The sequence below is a fragment of the Emydura macquarii genome, unplaced genomic scaffold (assembly GCF_026122565.2).
Source record: "Emydura macquarii macquarii isolate MOO-44397 ecotype Brisbane River unplaced genomic scaffold, CSIRO-AGI_Emac_v2 contig_3477, whole genome shotgun sequence".
In the NCBI taxonomy this organism is placed as follows: Eukaryota; Metazoa; Chordata; order Testudines; family Chelidae; genus Emydura; species Emydura macquarii.
In genome coordinates this window covers 6,351,782-6,365,835 of record NW_027133614.1, presented here as the reverse complement: position 1 = coordinate 6,365,835, position 14,054 = coordinate 6,351,782, and the positions used below count along the sequence as shown (strand labels likewise).

The window sequence follows — 14,054 nt, the reverse complement described above, 5'->3', positions numbered from 1 at the left end:
TTTAATGTATTTATCCTCAATATCTCTGTGAGGTAAGGAAGGGCTATTATCCCTATATTACAGAGAAGGAACTGAGGCACATAAAGGCTAAATGACGTGCGCGTGGTTACACAGGGTGTCTGTATTGGAGCAGGATACTTTACTGAGTCTCTCAGATCCTAGGCTAAGGCTTTAACCACTGTATCATCCTTCCTCATCTAGTTAGAGGATAACTACGCACCACTAAAATCACAAAGGGCCTGATCCAAAACCTGTGGAATCAGACTTTCCTTTGACTTCAACAGGATTTGCATGCTCAGTATACCTCTTTCCAAAGCTATTGTATAAAATGACCTGAAGTCACTTTTTAACTCAAGGGTTCTGCATGGATGCTACAATTCAAGGCATGTCTGGTCGTAACAGCATATCTGCAATCTTTTTATAACAGAGGGCCAGGGAACTTACAAGATACACACTTGCAATTATGCAATACTTAACAGATCAGTCAATGTTGTCTTTAATTTTATGTGACTTGTTAAAAAATAAATAAAAAGACCCTTGCATCCCAGTTCCAATTGTACTTTGGGATGAATGAATTTCTGTCATCTTCCAGCATCATAACAAGTTGATCTTTCTAGTTCACTAACAGCCTATTACCCACCTCTGCAGAATTTACAGGAGACTCCTACAGACCCTGCAGTCCATGCCAGGTAGTTCAATCAACAGAGAATTTTCCATTATAACAAGAATCAGGCCCAGCACAGAGGAGGAGAAATCAGCAACTGCCTATTCCTCAGAGAAGAGGGAAGCCACAGGGAACAGGCTGATGATACGAGGGCAGAAATAAATTAAGGAAAAAGTTATTTAAGAAGAAAATGATCTAAAATTCTGGTCTGTTGGTTTATATCTTAAAATGTTTGGATATCACAGAATTATTTACAAAAAAATGAGAGAAACAAATACTGTCTGTTGATACTGAACCAGGGAAAATTTGCTGAGTTGATGTCATAATTTGAAAAAAAAAAATCTGATCATATTGGGTGATTTGTCTGCCAAAAACACAAGTAAAACGAAAACAATCTGGTGAGAAATCACTTGATCATATCTTTAAGCACAAGAGCACAAACATATTCTAAATGAGATTTTTGTTCTAGCAAGCAAAATATTTGACAAGCAGCATAGTGCTTGCAGAAATAATGATTTTGTAATGATTGAGGAAGATGTGTATTTAGAGTGTACTAATGAACAGCAATCCTTCAGTGTAAATATATAATTTTGCAGTCATTACCTGCATAATAACATTTTATTTCATATCTTCCTGACCACAAGTGAAAACTAGCATGTAACTGAATACAATTGAAAGTGAATGTCATTCTCAGTTGAAAAAAGGCTCAGAATGTTAGGATAGCATAAAGAGTACATTAATTTTACCTCTAGAGAGTTTTCTTGCTACAGGCAACTAGCTTACTGGTGGGACAGCTTGAACTATATCTGCCCTCTGAATGATCACTAAACCTCATTCTCTACTGCTGCCTGTCTTTTAATCTCTGCAAATGGCAATGCCTTTACAGTATATATAAAGCTAAAGTGACAGAAGTGAAAGATACCCTTTGCATAAAGCCAGAGGATATCAGAACTGTGAACCCATAGAGACATTTATCATGAGTTCCCACTTCAGTGAAATTAGGGGTGAGATTAAGCGGTGAACATAAGGGTAAAATATATTAAATAAATAAATAAAAACTTAAGAAGGGATTGTAACTGGTGAATTTCACCTTGGGGGAGGAGTTGCATGTGATCATAAGCTGTACCTAAACAGAGATATCATGGAACAGGTATGAGCAAATGCCAATAGACATATAGGGACAGAGTCCACACTGGGTATCACAGGAAAACAAAGGTGTCTTTGTCAACTTTAAAAAAAAAAAAAGTTCCTTCACCCTCCCACCTACCCCCAGATATTGTTACTATCAATGCAACAGAATAGCAAAAAGTTAAAGAGTTTTTAAATCCCTATTTATGCTCTTTGTTTCCTGGGCAATCCGGACTGTGGTCTTTACTCATTTTTTATATAGCTGATTTTCTTGCATACCATTATTAGGAGTACTGAGCAAGGCATGGGAAGATCCCTTGTGAATAAATGAAATACTTAGCCACTCATCAATTTTTCAGTTATCTGAAGAGAGAAATTTGAGCTCATGAATATAAGCAAGTCAGCAACAATATTATATACAGGGAAAGCAATAGAACTGGAAAGGAAAATACTTGCTAGGTTCTGTAAAGCTCTATAGAGGATTAGATTTAATTCAAGATATTCAACACTAAATGCCAGCACTGATTAGTTGGTAAACCAGTTACTGTGGAGGAAGAAAAGAGGTTTTGCTACACTTCTCTTTCTTAAATGGCTGAAATCAAAATCAAATGGTGTAGTCTCATTAAGTCATAATAAACATTTTGGAAATCTCATACAATCTCAATTGTGTGATTTTGTAGTAGCAGTACTGTTCAGATGCTAAGCTAAATATATTTAGGGCCCGATCTAGCAAATCTTCACTCAATGTCTATGATTAATGACAGGGAAATCTCTAAAAGTTTAGTATAAATAAGCACTGAAAAGTTTTTACTGAATCAGTTTGGCATAGGCACTCTGACCCAGATCCTCAAAGGTATTTAGGTACCTTGCTTCTAAATTAAACACCAAAATACTTTCCAGGATCTGGGCCTCAGATACCACAGTGATGAGCGCAATATAGTAGAGAGTGATGTATTAAACTACAACCTATCATGTAAATTGTAAGGAGTTTCCTAATTCTGCTTGCAGGCTATGGGGCTCTGTAGAGAAGTGTGTGATGTGAGTATTGTACAATCAGTCTGCAAAAGTCAGTCTAGAGCAAGGTGGAGTGACTTGTGATTCCCTGTCGTAGGGAGCAGCCTGTTTTCTCACTCTCTCTCTGTTTTTGGTTTCTGTGTGTTAAGGTTCTGGATTTTAAGAAATAAATACACTGCAGCCTCTCAGAAAGAGTACTTTTTTGTTGTTATCTAACTTCTCTAGTTGTGTGCTGTGAACATAACATAAAAGAAAATGAATAGAATAAAATAGATCCCATCTCATAATGTTAGTAGTTGTTTGGCCGGACGCTCAGTTTACTTACTTGCCTAAATATGGATTTAAGAGACTAACTTTAAGCACTCATTTTTAAAATCTCGGTCAATGGCTTTTGAGATATTTATTTGAATTGCCCCTTTGTTCTCAAATATAAATATGTTAATCAGACTGGGGCAAAGCTTCCATGATGGGTTTCCACTGATACGAACTGGTGATTAATTTGACCTGTTTGTCTCAATATGAACGTAGGCATACAACAGGGTCAGGTGACAACAGGAACGTATATTCAGGTGTAACACTCCCAGAGTTAGAGCAACATATGCAGAGAGGCACAGAGATGGTTAGCACACTGCAAAATATTTTATGAAAACATATCACCATTTAAATAGTAAAAGCATGATGATTTCTCAGTGTTTTAAAGAAACTATGAAAAATTTCATTCTTTTTCTTTCTGCCACTAACCCTATTTTCAGTGCATGCTCTTTTCAAATCAAACTTTTACTTCTAGTCTGTGATATTTCAGCTGGTAAAGGAGTGATCAATAGACTTATTTAAATTTCACTAAATAATTAAAAAAGTAAACAGCCTTATTGGTTTGTTTTTACACTTACTTTATTTTAGTTATTTTGCTTCCCCTCCTTTGAAAAGTCTGCATTTGATACTGGCCCTTTTGTTGTTGACAGCTGACAGTCAGTTTAGAATTTTGCACTACTTATTATCTATGGTCCCTTTTCCTGTGCCACTCTAGTAATGCAAGTTTGAAGGGAAACTGACATGCTAGGATAAATGAGCATGTTCTCCCCACACTGATAATCCTGCTTGTCAGACTGATCTACAAATGTAAACAAACTCACCATTTCCTTTATTTATTTTTGAGGGAAACCATCCAGACTGGAGTAAGCCACCTCTGAAGTTTGTGCTACTGAGCGGCAGTCAGAGCATTTCTTGGATGGCATCATATAAAGAACGCACAGCAAAGGCTTAAAATCAAAGTTAATGGTTCTGCATAGGTACAGCTTTTTAGATAAGTGATATTGCAATAGTAAAATATTTCTTTTTCATTACAGTTCTGTTTCAGTAATGAACATTCGAAGTGAAATTAATGGAAGTAGGACATTAATTAGTACACGAAGCCCACTGTATTGTTTTGGAGTTGGCCTGCCACTGTCAACTCAATGACCTTTCACAGAAAGGAGATTAGGCCTCAGACAATAAGGAGGAGGAGATTGGTGTCAGTAATTTTACCAGGGATGATTTCTTGAGCAAGAGCCACTGGCCATAACTGGGCTCATAATCTTTACTGATTAGTGTACAAACTATCAAGAACATTGAGATCCATTTGGATGAGAGATACTATATAAATAATACAAGGTCATTTACTAGAAGGGATTCCAAAGAGCCATGGATGCCAGTGTAGTGGTTCGTATATGAATATAAGTTCACTTTGGACTCTCCTTCCGTGGGACTCCTATTCATACTTGGAAGCAACTATGTTGTTTGAACAAAAATAATTCTTTTATATGTATAGTATTGAATGTTCTCAAAAGTTGCAGAGTATAATGTAGTTACTGGAGCATTAGCAGTAGAAGTAATTGTCAAGTTGTGTAATGGAAACAATAATGTGTATGTCATTTGTCTTGATGTTGAAGAGCATATTAATACTTTCATAAGTTTGACTGGAAAAGTGAAACAAAGCATAGAGAATGTAACACAAATAATTTTCTCTCTGCACCGTATAAAGCACTATAAAGAGAGAAAAGTTGAATTGTTGCAGCAACTAAACATATCTAAATATGTACAAAATCCATCTATATTTTAAGTGCAGATATAGTGTATTTGTACAATTTTCTGCAAATCTTTTATAAAGAAAAACAGCTTTTACAATGGATGCCAGACTATCATTTTAAAGTAATTTAATACTGTACATTATGACAGTTTATTAGAAAAAAATACATCAAACTGATTTAGACAACCACATTATTAAATGGATCGAAAACTAGCTTATGGACCATAAGCAAGGAATAATTATAAATGGGACTGCTCTTGGATTAGATGATGTTTTGTGTACACAAAGGTAAATGTCAGATCCTGCTTCATTAACATTTTCATCAGTGATGTGGAGGAGGATGTAAAAAAGCCCATTAATTAAATTGATAGAAGATAATATGGCAGGAGAAGTCACTAACACATGAGAGGACTAACAGGAAATTGAAATGAACCTTGGAAGATCAGAGAAAAGGCCAGGAATACTTGTAATGTAAAAATGTTAGCTGATACATTTGAGGGAAGACAACATGAATCAGTGATGCATAATGATTGCCAGAAGCCTGCGAACAGTAATGATGGAAAGATAGATTATCAGTGGTTGCAAACCAAATTTAAGTGATTACTATATAAAGTCTTAGCATAAAGTAGGACCACATCAGGCTTCACCACACAGGGAAATAAAACCACTCAGAAGAGTTACAGAGCCTCTTTATGAAAGCATTGGTCGGTCCACATTTGGAACAGAAGTGTCTATTTTTAATGCCTCAGTTCAAGGAAAAAACATTATCAAATTAGAAAGGATCCAGAAAAAAATCGTCAAAGGTCATTGAGGGTTTGACAGATTTACTTAAGAAGAAAAGATAAATAAGAAAATAAAAGAAAATACTTAAATATTCCCAATAATACTAAAACAGAATGACAAGATACTCTCCACAAATATCTGAAGCTACCAAAACTAAGGAAGAGGAAGAATTATCTAGGGTTCTCTAGAAAGGGATAAACTGGAAATGCTACTGACGTGAAAGCAAGAAAGGAAAGATTTGGCTGGAAATCACAATTAAGGTTAGAAAAACAAGACAATAGATGAAGTATTTGGTTTTCAAACACGCATGTGCACAAGTCCCAATTCACACCTACAAGGTGAGATTTCCTCATACATATATTTAGGTATCAACACTCACACAACTTGACCGACATAGGCAATAGGTTTGTGTGCACAAAAAGACAGCAGTTGTGTAAAAATAGATACATGCTTTCAAAAGTTTGGCTGTAACTTACCAGCAGGACATCCCAAATAGATTAGTGGAGTGTTTGGCAGGTGGGAAGCAGGAATTGGCCTCCCACCTGCCAAAGACAAGTGGGGGATCCTTGGGTAGGGCCAACGATCCCGTCCTATCTGGCTCTTCCTCTTTCCAGCCAAGAGTATTCCTCGTGCCCAACAAATTGCTACCTGGAAGCTATTGTTAGCTCCCCTCCCCCTCAAAAAAAAAAAAAAAAGGGGATTTCAGGATGGGTTAAACTACCTCAGACTGGCAAATGTCCTACAGGTTTAAATGTATCTTACTAAGACAGATGTTACCAAGCAGATATGAAAGCAGCTATTTCAGACTTTAAAGTAGACTAGGGGTGTATTGACATCCCAAACAGTTTCCAAAAAGTCCTGTCCCTACAGAAAAAAAACCTATCTAGTAACAGAACCAAAGGGACCAGGAAGAGTGTCCTAAGAGGTCAGACTGCACCACCAGGGCCAGTGGTGATGGGGCTTGGCAGACAGAAAGACTGTCACAGCCTATTTGTGACAAACATTCATTTTTATTCAAGTGCTGCAACATGTACGACCAAGAAAATCCAAATGGTGTTAATGCCTTGTATACGTGTCTCAAACCATTACCATCAACAACAAAAAACACAAAAAATTACAGAGCATGTTTGAGTTTTAAAGTTATTTTTTGTATGCATTTGCAGTGAGAGTTTACAATTACAGATGGAAGGTTTTAAGGAAAAGAATCTCTTTAGTTTGAAATGTTTACTGAAAGACAGATGTTTTTTTTTAATAATGGTATATATGGGGGAAATGATGCTTTGATTTTAAAATACATAATTTGTATGAATTGTGTCTTCTGTTCAGTTCTTTTAATGGTTCTAACTGACTTTAGTTATATTTGTAACAGTTGTATTCTAACAGCATTATAAAGTGCTGTGGTAAATTTCAAAATGTATTTTACCTCACAAACCCCTTCTAAAAATAAGTGTTAGAAGTTTAGATTTCACTGTCAGGAGGGACTGGTTACAAGAAGTTCACTTTTTAATCATGAGCTTGCTACTATATGAAAAAGAAATGTCTTAATATTAAGATGAGGCAGGATGGGTGAGGTAATATTTTAGTAGACTTAGACCTTAGAGCACTGTGTAAGCTCAAAAGTTTGTCTCTCTCACCAACAGAAGTTGGTCCAATAAAAGATATTACTTCACCCAACTTGTCACACTAATATCCTGGGACTGACATGCCTACAACAACGCTTAATACTAAGCTGAAAAATATCAACTACCAATCAAAATTTAAGAGGGACAAGGTGGGTGTGGTAATATCTTGTACTGGACCAACATATGTTGGTGTGAGAGGTAAGCTTTTGAGCAATAGAGAGCTCTTCCTCAGGTCTGGGAAAGGTACTCAGAATGGCACAGCTAAATATAAGGTTGTCAAACAGATAGATTAGCATATGTAATTAACACATATTCTAAATGTGAATCCAATGTGAAGTGGCCCATTAACACCCCTGTAGTCATACGCATGTGTAAGATCATGGATTTTTAAAGATGTGTTGTAGGGGATCTTGATCATTGTAGCAGTGGAGTTATGTCTCCAGCTTTTGCATCTGTTGTTCTGGCATGATCTGGTGTTGCTTTGAGATGATGTGTCCTGACCTGATGATGAATTTGGAGAGGTTGGGGGTGTTTGAAGACCAGAAGAAGGGCTTCTGAAAGATTTCTTTCAGGATGGGGTCCCCATCGAGTATAGGTTGTAGTTGTTTGATGATACCCCCTATGGGTTCCACTGTGTGGTGGTAGGTGACAATTATGGTTGTGTGATGGAGCAGGCTTTATTTCTATATTGAAGCAGGTTTTTTGGGAGTATTTGGGTGGCCCATTCCATGATATGATCTACTCATTGGTGACGGGTCCCTGATTGGTGATGACAGTTCTCAATGTGTTAAGGTGTCTATTCCAGACTTTGTCCTGGAAGCATATCCTTTGGTATCTGAGTGCCTGGCTATAGAGAACAGATTTTGTGGTGTGTTTGGATTGGTTACTGGTTCTATGAAGGTAGGCGTGGTTATTTGTGAGTTTCTTGTATATAATTGTCTGTAGAGTTCCACTGTTGAAGCTGATCATGGTGTGCATGCAAGAAGTTGATATCAATGTATTCTGGAGTATTCCAGAAAGAGTGTGATGGATAGATGGTGGTTACAGATGTTGTGGGGGAAATATATGAGGGAGTTTAAGTTGTCTGTCCAGAGGATGAAAATATAATTGATGTATCTTAGGTTTTTCATTGGTTGTGTGGTGCATTTGTCTAGAAATTATTCTTCAAGGTGGCCTATGAAGAGGTTGGCATAATGGGGAGACATCCTTGTACCCATTGCTGTTCTCATGGTTTGGACAAAGTGTTTGTTTTTTAAATGTAAAATTGTTATAGAGGAGGATGAAATGGATGAGTTTGTTGATACGCTTGGGATGGATATCTCAGGCTGTCCACTATCTGGTAAATATTTGAGACAGGCAGCTCATTGTGAGGGATATTGGTATATAGGGAAGTGACATTCATGATGGTGTTCTGAGGGAGATTGTTAATATTGCAGAGTTTCTGGACGAAGTTAGTTGTGTCCTGGAGGAAGCTAGTCCTTTGTGTAGTGAGTTATTTGAAAATGGTTTTCATGAGTCCTTCAGTAAGAGTGTCATAGTCAGATATGATGGGTCTGCCTGGGTTCCCTTGTTTGTGTATCTCGGGAAGCATGTAGAAGGTCCCTGGGGTGGGTTTATGGGGGATGAGTTTGTAGCATTTCTATTGGAATTGGTTGGATAGGGATTTGATGATATCCTTATGTTCCTGGGTAAATTATGGGGTCTTCTTCGAGTTCTGAGTACCTTTCCCTGATCTGAGGAAGAACACTATGTATCTCAAAAGCTAGTCTCTTTCACCAATAGAAGTTGGTCCAATGAAAGTTATTACCTCACTCACCTTGTCTCTCTAGCTTCCTTGGACCAACACAGCTACAATAACTCTGCATACAATCAAAATTTAAAGAAGAAGGTTACAATTTTTGATACTTTAACCATTATTATTTATTTTAATTATATCACAGTAGTGTCCAGTGGCCTCAGTCATGATCAGGACCTCAATGTGCTAATCACTGCACAAATACACAGTAAAAGAGAGTGCCTACTCTGAAGAGCTTACATTCTAAACAAACAAGTCAATCAAAGAGTGGGAGGGGAAATGCACCATATAGAGGTGAAGTTCTTTTCCCAGTCATGGAGCCCTGTTCATTTCAGTGAGGCTGGATGCAAGCACAAGAATATACCCATTTGAAACTTATTACAGGTCTGCGTCCCTATTTTGAAATATAGGGAAGGAGAAATATGTGGATATATTGACTTGTAGGGCCCCATTATTCACAGATATAACTGCAATGAGTTGTGCCAAGTTTTCTGAATCTAAGGGCAAAACTGGACTCAAATGGAACTGCACATGTGTTTAAGTCCTTTGCTAAAGGGGATGGACCTAAGCGCCTTATTAAATACTTTGCTGAACTTGGGCCTTCTGAGATTTCAGGTTAAGTAGCAACCATAAGTTAAGGTCTTGATCCTGCAAAGATTTATGTATATGCTTAACTTTAAGCATGCAAATAGTTCCATCGAGCTCATTTTGTGCTGAGTACCACTTGGATCCAGATATTTAAAGTTACTTGATATTCCTATTAGATTTATAAGATGTGCATACATTTAGGTAGAAGTGATTTAGGCTATGGCTTATCACTGCTATAAAACTTAACCACGGTCAGGAAAGAAAAAATAATTTTCCTTCTTATTGTCAAAAACAAGTCCAAAGGAGCAGTTATCGCATCACTTATTCTGCTTTTACATACCAGACAAACTATAAAACAGTTTCAAAGACATTTTTAAAAAGATACAATAGGCTTGATTAGGAATATTCTGGTGATGATTCATTCACTTTAAATTATTTTATAAAATCATGGCAAGGTGCTGAATGTACCTCTTTGTTAGTATTTAGGGCCAGATTCTGCAAACGGCACACATGTAATTTTACTTGTGTAAGCAGTCCCATTAAGTCAATTGAACTATTCTCATAAATAAAGTTATTAATGTATGTGATTGCTGCATTGGGAGTTTCTGTCATTCATTTTTGATATAAAATGAATGCACTGTCTTTAAGAATGGAATTTTCAGAGACAGAAAAGGGAGTTGGGAACTTAACTCCTTTTTGCACCTTTTAAAAACTCCCTGTAACTAGAATTGTGTAATCCATGAACATAACAATTTAAACACCCATGAACTGAAGCCCTGAAATGAGCTTTAAAGGAAAGATACTGTCAAGTTTATACTAAAATAACATTATTTTAAAATATTTTTTCTTTAATACCATGGGGATGAATGGGTTAAAAAGAAGAGGAGAAAAGGCAGACTAAAAGTCAAGTCCAGATTCAAAGCTTTCCAGAGTGTGGTTATTAGTGTTGTCCCTTTAGACCCAAGTGGCAACTCAAATTTGGAGTTTCTGGGGATGTTCCAGTTGGAAGTAGAAATTAATTGAGTCCGGTATTTTCGTTGTTGCAGTTTTGTGTATTTACAAAAGAATATACAATATCCTGTATCTCTGAATGCAGAATCATAGAATATTAGAGTTGGAAGGGACCATCTAGTCCAACCCCCTGCTCAAAGCAGGCCTAACCTCAGCCAAATCACCCCAGCCAGGGCTTTGTCAAACCTCAGCTTAAAAACCTCTAAAGATGGAGATTCCACCACCTCCTTAGGTAACCCATTCCAGTGCTTCACCACCCTCCTAATATCCAACCTAGACCTCCCCCACGGCAACTTGAGACCATTAATCCTAGTTCTGTCATCTACTACCATTGAGAACAGCCTAGCTCCATCCTCCCTGGACCCTCCTTTCAGGTAGGTAAAGCTATCCAATCCCCCTCATTCTTCTCTTTTGCAGACTAAATAAGCCTAGTTCCCTCAGCCTCTCCTCATAAGAAGGAATCAAGAACAAAAGGAGCAGTTTCTTAGCTTACATTCCCAACAGCTCTTCAGCCAACGGACTCCCAATGCTCTCTCTCTAGCTTTTTTAAAGGCCAAACTGTGCTCAAAAGTTAGCAGGCTGCTCCTAGGCTGTGTGTGTGTGTGTCTCTCTCTCTCTCTCTCTCTTTATTCTTTTCTTGGCCCTCAGGTTTTGTGTGCTCTCTCACATACTCTCATACACTACCCAAAACAATAGTCAGCCAAAAAGCTCCTGAGGGGGTTCACATACACTTTTTATCTTACCTGGGGCTTATTTTTTAACAGTCCCACCTTCTGGTATGCATGGGAAGAGTCCTAAGTATAGGGTTTTAGATCTGAGCTCTGACTTTATTCCATCATGTGTGCGCTCTCCCTTATAACAATAAGTCCATTTTTGACCAACTGTTGTATGTTGTCATTGCAGCCTGCTTGCACATGACACACAACCCTCCTCTGTTCTATTCAATGTCACTTTTACAGCTGACATTCTGAAAGTAGAGATATTGGAGGTAAGCCTGAAGTCAGGAAGGTATGGATAGCACTGGTGCTTGCCACTCTTCCTCCTCAATTTAAACCAAACTTTCTAGCCAATTCCATTGCAAGAAGCCAGCTGGAAGCCATTACCCTTAGGCCTGCTCTCTATGACATCTGGAGGGTTACCCTCTTTCTGTGTTCATCTATATGTTTTTCTTTATTTGTATGGATTTGTTTTCCCATCACTTGTTTGGTTTGAGGTCTAGGTTCTTTCTCCTTCTCCTCTTATATCTCCTCTTGCAATCCCCGTGGGAAGACCTACACAAAAGTTAGTAGTAGATTTTTATACTGCCCTCTAATTGTCTGGCTATATAACCTTCTGGGGTTCAGCAGAGAATGATATATGGGTGAAATAGGTTACAATAAAAACACTTTGCACATCAAAAGCACTTTTGCTCCAAGCAACCCACAGTCTCGGGCAAACATTAATAAACTAAGCATTCAAGCAGTCCCTGAGAGGTGGGCAAGTATTTTAAGATGAAAGTGAAGCACAAAGATGTGCCATGATCTTCCCAATATCACAAAGTCCATGGAAGAGGAATGAACAAGCAAGGCTATATCTGCGTTGACAGGTGCAACTGCAGTACATAAAAACACATATCTAAATATATTGAATATAGTAGTTGCCCTTAAAATTATTTAGTGGCCTTTGTAACTAAATATCATCATTACAATACTCAAGGTATTATATCAATTAATAAATGCATAGCGTTTAAGGCCGAGGTCTTCAAACTGTGGGGTGTGTTCCCCTATGGGGGCATGGAGGTCAGGTTCAGGGAGGTGTGGTGGGGCCCGGGCCAGCACCCACAGGGAGTGGGAAAGAAGCACCACCCAGCCCCACTCTGCCCCCCACTCTGCTCAGCTGCAACTTCTGGTCATGGCTCTGCTTCTGGCCCCACCCTCAGCATCGGAACTGGCTCCCAAATGTAGTTCTGCTTCTGGACCCACCCCCAGCTATGGCCCTGGCCTTGCCGCCTGGCTGCAATCCTGACCCCAGCCTCATCCCCTGCCCTGATGCGACTTCAGCCACAGCCTCGTCCCCTAGCTCCAACTGCGGCCCCTCTCCCAGCAGTGGCCCCGGTCCTGGTCTGGGATCCCAGCCATGGCTGAAGGAAAAAGGGAGCACAAAGAAGGATAAGGGAAGCATGAGGTGAAATGTTTGGGGACTACTGGTTTAAGGCCAGAAGGGACCAGTAGATCATCTACTCTGACCTCCTCTATAACACAGACCATTTCACCTAGTTACAACTATATTGAGCTCAATAACTTGTGTTTGTCCAAAGCATATCTTGCAGAAAGTCATTAAGGCTTAATCTGAAGACATCACATCCCTTGGAGAAGAAGAATCCATCACATCCCTTGGTAGCTTGTTGCAGTGGTTAATCACCTCCACTGCTTTAAAAAAAAAAAAAAAAAAAAAAGTGCCTAATTTCTTATTTGAATTTGTCTTGCTTCAAATTTGAGCCACTGGATTTTGTTATGCCTTTCTCTGACAGACTAAAGAGTCCTTTAGCACCTGATATTTTTCTCCTGGTGGAGGTTCTTACATTCCATTCATCAAGAAAAATTCCTCCTGTCCCCTCCCAACTTGGTCCAACAGGAAAAAAATCCTTCCTGATCCCCAGAACAGGGTGATTGGTCAGACATAGTATCCTGGAAACACAACTTAATATACCTCAATTACAATGAGGGAGGGCAGAGCCGTAATCATGGCAAAATAACCCTTGACACCTAGGAAAGTTTAACACTGAGAGGAGAACCAATTTGCATAGACACACACCTCATCTGGCCTCTGGAAAGCAGGGAAGCCCCTCCCCAGGCACATTCCCAAGTGCTCTGTGAGACACAAAGAGAGCTAGGCTCCAGCGTGTCTGGGAATGAGCTCTCCTCTCCCCCTACAAGAACCACCCCTCATCCTGGGCTGGTCTGACCCAACTTCCACATCACTGAAGTGGAGAGGGGCATTGTAGCCAAGCATTGCTTTTAGCAGTGTTCAGAAATTATTATAGATTCATTCATTTATATATTTAGCCTTTGAACTCTTGGAGTTTTTGCTTCTTTATTGTGTCAGCACATCTTGATACTGAGTCTGAAAGCCTTTATTTTCATTAAAAATACCTATGCTTTCCAGGCTCAAGAACCTAACTTTGAAGTGGGTGATACTCTATACACTCTCACTGCCCAATTCCAGTTTCCCTATACCACTGGCTATCTCAAATGGCCCCTATCACTGCAATATCCAAATACCTCACAATCTTTATCCTTTAGAGCATTTATCCTCACCACATGCCTGTGAAGTAGGGAAGCATCACTGCCTCTATCTGACAGATGGGGAACTGAGGTGTAGAAAAAATAAGTGACTTGCCCATGA

At 38.7% G+C, this 14,054-nt stretch overlaps 1 long non-coding RNA gene across 2 annotated transcripts in view; it reads right to left on the bottom strand.

Annotated features, from left to right (window-relative positions):
* The window catches only part of LOC137144682 (uncharacterized), a 196,029-nt gene that overhangs the window by 154,336 nt on the left and 27,639 nt on the right, over window positions 1-14,054 (bottom strand). Inside the window, exon 2 of one of the 2 annotated variants that reach the window (XR_010917457.1) lies at window positions 9,093-9,135. The exons of the other annotated variant lie outside the window; for it this stretch is intronic. This is a non-coding gene — a long non-coding RNA (uncharacterized lncRNA). The remainder of the gene's footprint in view (window positions 1-9,092; window positions 9,136-14,054) is intronic. 2 annotated transcript variants of the gene reach the window in all.